At 48.0% G+C, this 14647-nt stretch overlaps 1 non-coding gene across 1 annotated transcript; it reads right to left on the reverse strand.

Moving 5' to 3' along the window:
* Nucleotides 1-8151: 8151 nt before the first annotated feature.
* Nucleotides 8152-8309, reverse strand: LOC116862739. The gene has a single exon (XR_004381686.1). It is a non-coding gene; the product is annotated as a U1 spliceosomal RNA (small nuclear RNA).
* Nucleotides 8310-14647: the final 6338 nt, after the last annotated feature.

Raw genomic sequence — 14647 nt, forward strand, 5'->3', positions numbered from 1 at the left:
CATTTATTGTGGGAAAATGTACTAAACATAATGCCTACCATTTTCTCCACTCACTATTTAAGATGTGATGGAGGACCTGACTCTAGCATTTTCTCTATGGCCAGGTTGTCTGACTTACATACAATTGTGACCTTTCATGGGGTCTAATGCTCCGTGACTTCATTAATATCCATGTCAGTTTTCTAATTAATGGTGTCTCTGTGTGGCACATTTACCTTTGTAGTGGTTGAGTCTTTCAGCCTCACTATGACCATCAGTATAAATACAACCCAAATATTTTCTTCTTGAAGGGCTATTTACCTCTTTTCCTTTAAAACATGGTTTCCAGGTGATGATATCAGTTAGCGGTGTCACTGAGAAAGCCACCAGTAATTGGCCAGCTGACCTGCCTGGTGGTTGGTCACCAGAATGAGGCCAGCCTGAGAAATCCCTGGTGATTGGCCAGCGCATAGTGGTGACAACACATGGTGGTGACATCACATGAAGGAGGCATTGTGATGTCCTGGGGCGGTTATAAAAGCTTGGCAACAGCCCAGGCTGCAGTGAGGAGAGAGATGGCAGTTCACTCACAGCTCTTCCTGCTCTTCCTCGACTTCTCTGCCCTGTTTGCTGCCCCTGCCCATGGAAAGCCCCCTGCCCACTCCTCCTGCCCTGGGCCTCTCTGCAATATGCTTCACACCACCATGTTGGCATCAACGTTTGTGCCCCTCTGTGGTCTGGAGAGTCCTCGAATCAGTACACGGTGACTCCTAGACCCATTTCACACTAGGAGGCCGGCCCAGGTCCTCAGGGAGACATTGTCACTTGGCACGTGGGAGTGGGACACTGGCTACCAGAGTTCCATGGATTCTCAGCCAGCTGGGCCCCTCACCTCTGGGGTCACAGGTGTCTTCAGTACAGGAAAGCTGAGTCCAGGTCCTGAGGGAACACTGGGCACACTACTACTCTGGAGCCCTCCAACCTCCCTCAGCACAGGGCACACAAGTGCTCTGAACGTCCAGCCGACCCAGATGTGCACAATGTGTGGAATGTCTGGAGACACCAGGCAGAGGGAATTTTACGAAATGAGTAGGTACTGGGAAAAGGAATCACCACATCTCTGTATGCAGTGTTAGTCATTGGAACAATGGCCTTCAGTCCATGGACTGTCTGAAACAGCTCAGCAGCAAACAAAATAATTCCCCAGAAAGCTGGCTAACCTGGAGGCCACAAACCATCAATCCTCAAACAAGGCCTAACAAAGAGAAATTCAACCCTCAGAACAGAGTACCTGCCAGGAACCCAAAGACTGGGAGGCTTCTGATCCCATTTCACACTGGGCAGATGAGTCACATAGACACTGGGTGGGTAAGGAGCCTCCATACCTCATGTTGGCCAGCCCAGTGGAGTACAAGGCAAGTAAGCTCAGAGAACGGGCTTGACAGGTGCAAAGAAACCAGGAGTCATGCATCCCAGCTCTGTATCAGAAAATGATTCAGCTCAACAAAAGCATTAACATGGGCCTTGGTACCCATTGTACAAAAACTCAGCTTTTCACTAGTCCAAGCAGGCACCTGGACAGCCCACTCATCACATGCCCTTGGGTCAGGAGACCAACAACTGAGGTCTGTGAGGCCAAGTAGGCACCTGGAGAGCCAGGTCCCCATGTTCCCTAGGACATGGAGAATAACCAATGTGCTCTCTATTACACCAAACAGGCACCTGGACTGCAGGTCCAACATGTACTCTTGGACCTGGACACCAACTGAGCAGTCTGATGGGCTAAGCATGCCTGTTGACAGGGGGCTAACCATGTGTCCTTGGACCTGGAGATCAAAAATGCAGCTCTGTGATAAGCCAAGCAGGTGACTTCACAGATGCCTCACCATGGGCCCATGGACCTGGAAACCACAAAATCAGGTCTCTACTAGGCCAAGCTGGCACCTGCACAGCTGGCTCACCATGTGCCTGTGGACCTGGACACCAACCAAGGAGCTCTGAGCTAAGCCAAGCAGACACTTAGACCTATGACTTACATGTGCCCTAGGACCTTGAGACCAACAACTCAGCTCTTTGCCTGGCCAAGGGGGCACCTTGACAAAAGGCTCACCAAGTACCCTTGGACCTGGAGACCAAAAACTGAGCTGTCTGGTGGCTTAAGCAGGTACCGTGGTAGTAGGCTAAACGTATACCCTTGGACCTTGAGCCCAAGAAATGAGATCTGGGCTAGGACAAGCAGACACATAGGAGGCTCACCATGTGCCCCGGGACCCAGAGACCAGCAACTCAGCTCTCTGCTTGGCCAAGTGGCCACCTTGGCAACAGGCTCCCATGTGTCCTTGGACATGGAGAACAACTATGTTTTCTAATGGGCTAAACAATAAGGTTGACAGTCAGTATGCCGGGTACCCTTGGACCTGGAGACCAACAATGCAGCTCTGCACTAGGCCAAGAAGGCCCCTGGACAGTGAGTTCTGCATGTTTCCTTGGACACAGATCCTTCCTTCTCCCAAGAGTACAGGGCACTCAAACACAGGGCTTTCCAGGTGGTGTCACATTACAAGACCTCCAAACCTGCTCAACATTGTACCGATTTGTCCAATGAAGCCATGGAGACCTGGGAGCTTCCAAACCATGAGCCTTCCATCCCAGGAGAGCACGGGACTAAGAAGCCACTGGGACACGAACTTGACCCAAAAATCTATGACTGCATGCTTTTCACCTCTGCGGAGAAGTGAGCATTTGAGTCTCTTCTCACTTTCAATGTCCTTCAGCCTGAGGTCTTTGTGGCCTGCTATCTCTGCATTATTCATTTTGTGGGGAGGTCTCCTCCTGAGAAAAAAAATATAGCATGCCCTGGGAGATGAAATAGGCCAGGGGTTTGAACACTTTGTTTTCAAATTCATGGCAGGAAATAAGGAGGGGCAATGGGAGGAAGTTGTGCAGGAGAACCAGGCCTTGAGCTATGTGGAGTCCTTGGCAGAAATTCTCCAGGTGAAGAAGTGTTACATCCTCAAGGGAGAGGTGGCCTTAAAGCAAAAAGCCAAGCAATGCACTGAGAGGCAGGCTCAGCTCCATGAGATGGAGAGTTTCTTCCTTCAAATGAAGGTCTTTCTAGATGTTTCTGCCTTACACACAGTGCCCAAGGGTTAATGTCTGTACACCTATGCTCTATAGCATTGAAGGGGAGTTGGGAAATAGGTGTTCATCTCCCCGATTGATGATTACTTATGATTTTAAATGTTAGGCAAATAAACCATTAAAATAAAAAAATAATAATTTATTAATATCATGTGGCTTCAGATGGAATGGCCTCTAACCTGACCCTTCCTGACCTTAGGTAGAACACACTGCAGTAAGAATAGACATCTCCAACCCTTACCCAAGCATCCTTGATCCCCCTAAGCCCACGCTCACTTTGTAAACAGCCACCGTGTGGACAGCTCCAAGGTTGTAGCTAGGGTTCTCTGGTAGAACCTCGTGGTCACATCCTCCTGCTCTTGGAGCTGGTGCTTCCCAGCAGTACAATCAAATCCTGATCCATCGTATGGGGCTCCTTGGCAGTGCCCATGTTCACTGTGGACTAAGTTACACCCTAGTCCTCACTGGTCAGCTCAGGCTGGTCCTTGCAGAGATGGCTGCTGCTGTATGCATTCCTCAGTTTCCCCTGATTTTTCTGAACTCGACTTGTCCCCGTTCTTACCTCCATTGGCAACCACTTGCCCCACCATTGCCTTATCCTTCTTTGGGTTATTCTCATCCCCCAAGCCTGCTGATGTTCTGTCTTCCATCTGCTCCCTCCATAATCGGTTTCAGTCTAGGTCCGGCTCAGGCTCCTGCAGGGGACACACAGAGAAGGGCCCAAGTCAGGTCTCAGCTGCAGTCCCCAGAGCTACTAAACGGGCACCTCAGATCCTCATGCACTCACAGAAACTGAGCAGGAAGGGAATTGGGAGAATGTGAATACCAATCTTAGCTTACACATGAGGAAACTGAGGCCCAGAGGACTTAGGAACCAGGGCAGGAAGTAGAACATGGCCTCAGTGGAAGCTCTGGCTTCTCAGGACTGAATTCAAGTAACAGAATGGCCCTGACTCTTCCCTTTAAAATCCTTAAAAACAACAACACAACAACAACAACAACAACAACAAAACCCGTCCAGATATTGCCAACTGCTTTCATGTGCTCTGCAGCCCTCACTTCCTCTCCATATCTCCAAGCAGCTGGTTCCTCCTGTCTTTGCCAGCTGCTCCCTTGTCTTGTGCCACTTAGAGGTCTCCTCCCTTAAGTCGTTTGCTCCCTTGTGGAGTCTGGGGGAACTGCCAGAACCAGAGGCTGAAGGCACAGGCCCTGAATCCCTGAGTCCAGCTGGGAGGTCAGAAACCAGGCTCTAACTCAGCGCCTGCTGGGACTCTAGGATGTGGCACCTCACCAGGCAGTGTTTGCCTGGGGCCCCAGAATCCACTAATGGAGACTGTCGCCTTCTTCTTCTTCTTTTTTTTTTTTTTAGTTGAAATTACATACAAGAATTTCACCCATTGTAAAGGTATCCTACAATGACAGAGTTGTTCAGCTAGGACCCGAGTTTGTTTTAGAGGCTTCCTTCACCTCCCCACACCTCCTCCAGGCCCTCTGCAGACAATTTTCCCTCGCTCCTCCAGGCTCAAGCAACGCTGATCTGCTTCCTGTCTCTATTCATGGCTCCTTTCTGGACATCATACATAAATCGAATGAGACAGTATGTAGTCCTTGGTGACTGGCTTCTTTCACGTAGCATGCTTTTCAGGGTCCTCCATGCTGTAGCTTCAGTCAGATTTCTCTCCTGTTGTTGTGAGTAGAATTCCATGGTACAGATGGGCCACCATTTGTTCATTCACCAGTCAGTGGCCCTTTGTGTTGCTGTTTTTCCTATTGTGAGTCATGCTGCCCCAAAGGTTTCTGAATCAGGCTTGAGTGAACAGATGTTCTTATTACTCTCAGATAGATGTCTGGTTGTGGAATTGCTGGGTCCTATGGTAAGCTCGTGCTGAACTCTTAAGAACTCTCAAAGTGGCTTCCAGTGTGGCTCTTTCATTTTCATTCCCCCTAGCAATCTAGGAGGGTCCACTTTCTCCATGTTCTCAGCAACACTTGGTATTGTCTTTTGATCAGAATCGCACTTGTTGGTGTAAAATAGTCCCTGGTTTTACATGCGCTGCCCTGTGGACTAGTAACATTGATGACCTTTGTCTGTGCTTATGAACCATGCATGTGTCTTCTTTGGTAACATGTGTATCCGAGTCTTATACTGGCTTTTTATTAACAGCGTGTTCCTTCTGCCCATTCAGTGAGTTCAAAGTACTCTTATGTCTTGTGAATGGGAGACCTCATTGGGTATTTAATCCGCAAATATTGTCTCCTTATCAGTGGCTTCTCTGTTCCTTTTCTCAGTGGTAAAGTTTGATGCAAAAAACCATGGTCATCTTATGTTTTTCTCTTACATGTTTTGTTCTTACTGTAGTGAACGAGAACTCTTCACTTAATGCAAAGTCCTGACCATTTTCTCCTGCGTATCTTCTTGAATGGTCATTTCGGCTCATCTACTTAGGTCTGTGAACATTTTGATTTCATGGCTGTGAAAGGGGTGATTTTCAGCAACAAACGTGGGAGAGTTTTGTCCTGACAGGGACAGGAGTACCTGGAGGTAACTTGTGTTTCTGAGTTAGTCTCCCCAGGCCTGGAAAAGGGATTTTACCCTCATGTACCTATTAGTTAATGGCTGAGTGCCTTTGGGGACGGGAGTTCAATGGGACTTGTGGTCATCTAAGGCACTTACTCCTCACTCTCTGAGACTGGGTACAAAGTAGCTCCAGGACCCCAGGGAAGTCCTAGTCAGAGGTGTCTTTAGGAGCACAAATGCAGTGAGAGCAGGACAGGATTGCACAGAAAGGATAATAGAGATCCCAGGGGATCTGGGTTGGGTTTTAGAGATGTTCAATCGGCTAGGAAACAGAACTCACACTCAGCAGGAACTCAGGAAACATGCCTAGAGGGAGTAGAGCAGATTGAAGGCAGTTTCCAGAGTTTTAACCATTTTTGCCCACATGAAAATCATGGTAAGTGCCTGGACATCAAAGGTGACTGGAGGGACACATGGCTTGCTGAGTTGTTACAACATGGAAACTCTTCACTTCATGTTAGTGAGTTAGAGCCCCATGTTGGTGATGGAGACTAGATGAAATTTTTAAAAATAACAATAAATAAAACATAAATAGGTGCATGCATCAGGAATCTGGATTTACTCCCCCTAAGGAAAGGATGGAGCAGCTCCCTGGGTCCCTGCAGATCCCCAGCCATCCTGAGCCCTGGAGAAACCTAAATGTTGTGTGTCCTTTCCCAAGATACACCCAGAGACCCTACATTTTTAATATTTGTTGGCTTTCCCCTTATGTAGTCAGAGGTCCACGGGCAGACAAAAGTTGGCATGGTAAGTACAGAAGTAGAGCAAGAAGCAGAATGTTCCCTAGATGTACCACATTACTCTCTGCACTCATTGCAGTCTCACTGGAAATGGAAATGGACAATCGAAATCCCTGGTATTCAACACAGGTTACCCAACTGCTGGTGACCTCTGGGAAGGTCCCTCTCTGGCATGCTCTCAGGAGGGTGAATCTGATGTGTATTAAAATGTGATGCGGATTAAAATGTCTGCATTCCCTAGGAATGGTCACATGATGTATGTAAGCATGGCCATGGGACATCACCCCACACATCTCCACTTTGTGTGCTGAGCTCACACATCACTGGGAGACTCTATAGGTTTCATGTGGGCCAGAGCGTGTCCTCCTGTGGAAAGCTGGTTCCTGCAATTAGTGTTGCTGGGGTCTCAGATGCTTTGCCTGGTACCTCACAATTTGACCCTTGAAAATGCTAGTAAAACTTGATACTGGGGACAATTTATGGTTTGGGGGGACTGATTTGGTCATACAATCCTTTATGCTAACCCCATATTGGTTGGATGTGGTCTTATGCAAGTCTCTGATGTTTCCTCAAATACTTGCATTGGCCAAAGTTAAAGCAGGATAATCTGTGTACAGAATGACTGGCAGATCATTGGTTTCCTGGCCCTGAGGACCATGTTTGTTGCTGAATTATCTTCCAAAACGATATGTTGTTTTTTTTTGCACGGGCCCATTTGCTACTGAAAAGCCCAAAGACATATTGCCCTGCTACTGTGTGGTCCTTGTCATCAACTCCATGGAAGTTCAGGATGATAACACCTCTCAGTATTGTTTTCAAGATTTTATTTATTTATTTGACAGAGACAAAGAGAAAGAACACAAGGAGGGGGAGCAACAGAGGGAGAGGGAGAAGCAGGCTCCCCACCAAGCATGGTAGCCAATGTGGGGCTCCATCCCAGCACCTGAGCTGAGGGCAGAGGCTTAACCCACTGAGCCACAGAGGCTCCCCAACAGCTCTTATTAAATCCCAAACCCCATCTATGATAACTCAGTTCTTCTTTTATGCAATTTCCCATAGTTTGGAAAACAACAGTGATAAGAACAGAGGAAGTACAGTGAGCATTCTTACCTTAAAAAAGTATGTTCATTTTTGGGAAATCTGCCACACCACACATGTGTGAAAATGGTTCCTGCTGTCCTGGCAGAGCCTTAGCTGATTGCAGTTCTCTGAAGCCAAATCATCAGGAACACACCTCCCAGGAAACAAGTTGGGGTTTTATTCCTTGCAACCAGAAAGCACACACCCCATGGTCTCAGGAAGAGGGTGTTAGCAAAAACCTGTTGTAGTTGAGAAATGCCCCTCACAGTGTCCTTCATGTTACAAGGGCGAGGGAACATCACCTGAAGGTGAGGAACACATTTTACTGTGGTTCTTGATTTCTTTGTTTTGCTTTTTTTTTTTTTTAATCAACATGACCACATTTTATTTGGAATGAGAATTAAAAGGATATTTGACAGTTGAGAAATGTATATTTATTCTGATCCAGTTGTACAACTAATCTAGGTCAAATTACCAAGGAAATTTTACATTACTTCATCAAGCAGCAATATAATTAAAAGGGCTAAAAACCATGCATTCATTAGGTAACTGGGAGGACCAAAATGCATCTTAACAGAGAAAACATTTGAGAATACAAAGAAAAGAGCATTCTGTCATTTAATAACCACTACCAGGGAAGGAGCATGAAGGCAGTCCTCCCCATCACAAGTCAGGCAGTTGAGTTTTCCACATTTGGGGAAATTGCACAGCAGGACCGCAGTGCAATGGTCAAGCCTCATCCTGAGAAAACCACCTACTTGATAGTGGCATTTTCCCTGCTAAGTAAATATGACTCCCTCTTCCTCCACCCCAGACCAGCCTCACCAGCTTTCCACCCCACACACATGTTCACTCACCAACCTGACCCCCAAAATCCTTGGCACCCTCTCCTGTCCTAAGCATCTTCATCTCCCACAGGAGTCTTTCTAATACAATGGAAGCAACAGCACTGCTACATCCTCTGTCCCAGGAATTCTCTGGCCCAGAACTTCCCCGCAAGGGCACCTGTTTGATATAGACACGTCCTGCCCATGACATCAGGGGCAAACACACACATGCACACACGCACGCATGCACACAGAGCACTCAGCACAGGGAAGGCTAACCCAGCCTGAGAGGAACATGAGGGAGGACTTTCCAGCAGACAAAGAAGCACAGATCCATCTCTCTCTCTCTCTCCCTCCCTCCCTCCCTCCCTCTCCTTAGAACCTGTTTTGAGGAGACAAAGTGCATTGGCTGCACTTGTGGAGCTCAGCCTCCTAGCCACTCCCCCACGCACCCCCCAGGCCTGGACACCCCTGGGGTGGGGGCGGGGAACCCAAAGTCAGCAACTTCTGGGCCAGAACTACTGACACCTGCCAGTAACATCCCTGGCCCTGAGAACACCACCAGGGCTGGCTTCTTCACCAGGTGGGCTCCTAGGGCAGAGCCGCAGCGCCCTCTGGTGGCCACCCGGAAGAGCGCGCCCAAGGATCCTGCTGTTGAGGGCAGGGCCAAAGGAAACCATCCCTTCTGCTCCCTTAGACTGGGCTCTGAGTTCACAGTAGGGGGTTAGCAGCATTCCACATGCCCTGATCTGCCACCGCCTTCCCTCCCTCCAGCGTTTCCCCTAGGGTGAGATTTCTGCATCAAAGTCGGCCTGTGGACCGAAAAAAAGCCAGATCTGGGAAGCAAAGCAAAACAAATACTCCCAAGACACAAGTACTTGGCAATTATATGGTCAGGGAAGGAGCCCCAAGGATCCTAATTTGCCATCGTCCTGATTGCGACTTGAGAGAGTGCTTTTCTTTTATGGGATTGTTGAAATTCAAAAAGGGGGGTGGAGGGGCGTCCAACTTTAGTTGTCACATGAGTTCATAGTGAGGTGGGGACAGTAGGGACCCAGGCTAATGCCAGGAACCTGTACGGATGTTCTATCACACAACAAGAAGGACACTGCAGAGGTGCTTATGTTAAGGACCTTGAGATGGCGAGATGATCCTGGATTCTCCAGGCAACCTCTGGAAAGACAAAGGGGGCCTTAAAACTGGAAGAGGCAGAGAAGGAGGTCAGAAGGATGCTGTGTGAGGACTCTTCCTGCTGGGGCTGGGGCTGAGCATAGAGGAGGAGCCTCTAAAAGCTGGAACAGGCAAAGAGACACACTGTCTCCTTCACCTAAAAAAGTAGAAACTGCCAGATATTTTACCAGCAAAAATAAGATTTCTCAGGAATAAAATGGAAAGGTGATCTGGGACAAACCAGCGTTGGCAAATCCATAGAGGAGTCCAGAGAACAAATGGGAGGGACACTCTTCTTTTTAGAGAGGGGTCAATTGGGAAGATTGTTCTAGAAGTCCATTGTGGTGAACTGTGATTTGGAAGAGCGCTGGTGTCTCCCTGGGGGGACAAAGCTAGCGTTCCTGACTCTGGCCTGGTTAGTAGAGGCCTATGGCTGTGCAATGTCAAGTCCCTGTAAGGTCAGGTCAGTCCATCACCTGGGACTGCAGTGCCCTAGGAGGTAAGGAGGGCAGAGGAGCTCCCTTGCTAAAACCTTGGGACTGCATTTTATTGGGGTTACCCTTGACTAATTTCCACCCTCTCCTAGAGCCTCCAGAAGGGAAGGTCCCTGTGGACATCTAGATTTTAGTCCAGTGAGATCCTTGTTGGGACCTTGCACCCTCAGAACTGTAAGGTAAAAAATGTGGTGAGTGGAGCCCTTTCTAGAGTCTCTCGGGACCAGCAGGGCAGAGCCTGGATGGGAGCAAGGAATCCCTGCCCCGCCTTTAGCACCAGCCTTGCAGTCCAGGGCTTTGACACAACTGGTGGCTCTCCCTCTTTCCCTAGGGATCAGAAGTCAGCCCTGGGCTCAGTGTTACCAATGAGACACCCTAGAAAGGCTGTGAGAGAGCACGCACTTCCCATGAGGCCACGTTGTGGTCATGCTCATCCTTCCTGGGGAGGACACTGGAGAGAAGAGAAAGGAGCAGGGCAGGCTCAGGGGGCTTTCAAGAGCCATGCCTACTGACACAGGAGGTCTCTTACCACAGACCTCAGGGCAGCGTCCTCTCAGCCCCCACGCAAGGGGTAGGGGTCTCCTACACTCTCCCCCAGTGCTGAGGAAAAACTGTCTCAGAAAAGCTGATGAGATGGCAGCAGTGGAGCAGCAGAAGCAGCTCCCCTTCCTCAGGTTCTGCCTCAGCCCCCAGGTGCACCTGCACAGGCTCTGGGACTGGGCCTCAGAGCAGGGGCTGCCACCGCACAGCGCCCCCAGCGGCGGCGGCTGACCCCGCTTGACGGAGGAGGAGGCACTCAGTGCTGAAGCCCCTGGGCAAGGCCAGGAAGGAGGCCACCCCATGGACAAGCCCCAGGCGGTTAAGGTGCCCCTGCTGGACCCCATCCTCCTGCCAGAGATGGTGGGCAGCAGAGAGACTGGCCCACAATGGCTAGACATTCAACCAGGTGGAAATCAAGCCAGTACCCTGGCGAGGTCTCCATCACCTCCAACCTGGAAAGCAGGGCAGCCCTGCATGGGTGTCCTGGGGCCACTCAGTCCTCCTGCTTCACCCTTCTCAAGTAGCCTGTTGGGCCCATAAGGGCACAGGCTTCTCTCAAAAAGAAAAAAAAAAAACAAAACAAAACACACACACACACACACACACACACACACACACACACAAAAACCCCACAACAAAAGCTGCCCTTTTGTGTGGCTCAGTGCTTTGTAAATACAAACTTGTAAGGGTTTTCTTACTTCAAGGTTGCACCCTGGCTCTGGCTCTGCATTCTGTACAAGTCTGTATTCAGAATCTAGATGACCTTTTCCAGCTTGATTTTAAAATACGGGAGCCACCCCAGTAGGGACTCAGGGCAACTGGATTTACTCTCCTACCTGAAACAAAGCAACTGCAAAGACACACAAGATGCATGAGATGCAGATTTCCAAGTTTCTGGGCATCAGGGAAAGAAGAGAGCCTTCCTAGACAGGGAAGCACACAGGTGAGTGGAGCCCTACAGCTGCTCTAAGGAACTGGCTTGAGAGAGTTTCCAAGCGAGGCCACGGGGCAGGGGAACCTGAGGAGGAGCCCAGTGAACCTCCTGCAGCTGAGGACACAGAGCTGTGAGATCCCAGGACGCTGACCCCAGGAGGAGAGGGTTGTGGAAAGTCACCTATCCAGAGCTGTGCGGGGGCCCTTGGGCGACATGCAGTGCAGTTCTGCTCAGGGTCTCCATGGACAGCAAGGTCTGCAACTCGGGGGCAATCATTTGAAAGCAGTAGAGGGAACAAGGCCTGGAGCTCTCGCAGGAGAAATGACCCCTAATCGGGAGACCGATCAGTCATCTGAACTGAACCCACAGCTGATGCAGATGGGACAACCACCAGAAAAGGACATGAGAACATTTGGTGTAAGTGTTTACCGTCCATTGAAAATGTGAAATAGATAAATCAAAAATATAAACAAGACCCCATCTAAGAGATGAAAGTGATGATGTCTGAAAGGAATGTACTGCGAGAGATTGACAGCAATGAGAAAATGTAGGATAGAAATTCTGATAGAATCGTGTTGACTCTGTAGATCCCTGTGAGTAGTATCACCATAGGAACTACAGTAAATGGGCCATACATGTGCACAGTAGTCTTTCTCATTAGGTCTGTAATCTCCTACAACTATGTTTTCTATTATTCAGTGAGCAGGTCTTACTTCTCCTTGAATGAATTGATGCCTACATATTCTACTGTTTGGGGTGCCACTGTCAATGGTATTGCTTTCTTAATCTCCTTCTCCGATCAATCATTGCTAGTGCATAGAAGCACACCTGATGTGTGTATACATGGTCCCCGCAACCTTACAGAATGAGTTTATGGACGCTAATGTTTTTGTGTGTGGATGACGTGAGATTTTCCTATGTTTAGGAGCATGTCCTCTGTAAATAGAGATGCAGGTTGACCCTTGAAGAATGCAGGGTTAAGGGTGCCGACTCTCAAAGTCAAAAATCTGTGTATAACTTTTGACTGCCCGAGACTGAACTACTAATAGTAGCTGTGGACTGGAAGCCTTAGGGAATACATAGTTGACTGATGCCTCTTTTGCAAGTTATTTGTATTCTACGCTGTATACATATAATAAAGTAAGCTAGAGAAAAAAATGGTATTAGGACAATCATAAGGAAGAGAACATATAGTTAGAGTAGTATGCTTTGTTTATAAAAAGGGCACCTGAAAGTGTACACGTGCTGTTCAAACCTGTGTTGTACAAGGTCAACTATAGTTTTATTTCTTCCTTCCCACACGCTATTTACATGCTTGAGGTTTGAAAGATATTCTAGCTCAGGATAGAATTCTATCCTTCTGCGTGCGGCCACCCCTGGATTTTGCCCTCAGTGAGGAGAAGTGACAGATGGGGGGGTCACTTCACCCCGGAGCCTTGGATCAGCACACACAGGGATAGAAAGAGTACAGGAGCCCTTGCTCTTCGCACACCCGCTCCAACTGGAAGGACCCTAGTGTCCCCGGAGGCCATTGCAAGGAGGTCTCAGGGCTCGGGAGCTGCTCCCAGCAGAAGGCCAGAGCAATCTCACTCTCTCACCTTCCCAACTTCCCTCTCTCTTTCCCCCTGCACTCCTTGTTGGCGACATCCCCCCCACCCACCATCCTCTTGCTCCTTTTCAGCATTCCATAGGCATGCCTCTCCCTGCCACCAGCATCCCAGGCTGAGGCCTTGGAGCTCTTCTGGGTGGGGAGCTCATTGTTGTTCCAAGTGTTGCCCTCTAGATATTTCTCCCACACTTGCTTAAATCTAAGTCAGCTGCATGTCACAGACTTGTAAACATTTTTGCCAGCAAGAAAATAGTGGAGGGTGTGTATGCATCTGTGTGTGTGTGTGTTGCCTTGGAAATCGTAAGATGCTGCATCAGGAATCTGGAGTGCCTCCCCTCAGGAAAAGATAGGGGAATTATCTTGGTCCTTGCAGGTCAAGAGCCATTCTGAGCCCTGAGAGAATTCTAAATGTTGGCTGACATTTCCCAAGATCAACCCAGAGACCCTATACTTTCAGTACTTGTTGGGTTTCCCGTGTGTGCTCAGAAGTCCACTGGCTGACAAAAGTTGGCACACTAAGTAGAGAAGTAGACCAAGATACAGAATATTCCCTGGATGACCACATTACTTTCTGCCCTCACTGCAGTCCTCTGAAAATGGGAATGGGCAGTCGAAATACCTTGCGTTCAGTAGAGGATAGGGGGAAAAGTGGAACTTTGGGGTAACAGTTCAAATTATTATATCCTTAGACTCTATTTGAGGGCACGTTGAAACTCTACTGAAAAGTTTTGTGGGCTATGCGGGTGGGTAGGAGGGGTTAATGGAGCCTGCAATTACACAACTCAGTATAATTTAATAACGTAATGTCTTTCCCACTTCACAGGGTTTTTCTAGCATTTTGTCTGATGCCAGGACTGAATCTAAACATATGTGTACTATCCCATTGATTGATTTGCGAATGTTGAACCATCCTTGCATCAGGAATAAATCACACCTTGTCATTGTGGATAATCTTTTTAATGTGCTATTGGATCCTATTAGCTAGGATTTTATGGAGAATCTTAACGTCCACATTCATCAGGGATATTGGTCTGAAATTCTCCTTTTTGGTGGGGTCTTTGCCTGGTTTGGGGATCAGGGTAATGCTGGCTTCATAAAAAGAGTCTGGAAGTTTTCCTTCTGATTCAATTTTTTGAAACAGCTTCAGGAGAATAGGCATTATTTCTTATTTGAAAGTTTGGTACAATTCCCCAAGGAATCTGTCAGGTCCTGGCTCTTGTTTTTTGCGAGGTTTTTGATCACCGCTTCAATCTCATTACTAAATGTCAGTCTATTCAGGTTGTCAATTTCTTCCTGGTTCAATTTTGGAAGTTTATATTTTTCCAGGAATGCATCCATTTCATCTAGGTTGCTTAACTTATTGGCATATAACTGCTGATAATAATTTCTGATGATTGTTTCTATTTACTTGATGGTGCGATCTCTCCCTTTTCATTCATAATTTTATAAATTTGGGCCTTCTCTCTTTTCTTTTGGATTAGTTTGGCCAATGGTTTATTGATCTTATTGATTCTTTCAAAAAACCAGCTTCTAGTTTCATTGATGTGTTCTACTG

Source organism: Lontra canadensis, unplaced genomic scaffold (assembly GCF_010015895.1).
Source record: "Lontra canadensis isolate GAN:19392208 unplaced genomic scaffold, GSC_riverotter_1.0 scaffold315, whole genome shotgun sequence".
NCBI classification, from domain to species: domain Eukaryota; kingdom Metazoa; phylum Chordata; class Mammalia; order Carnivora; family Mustelidae; genus Lontra; species Lontra canadensis.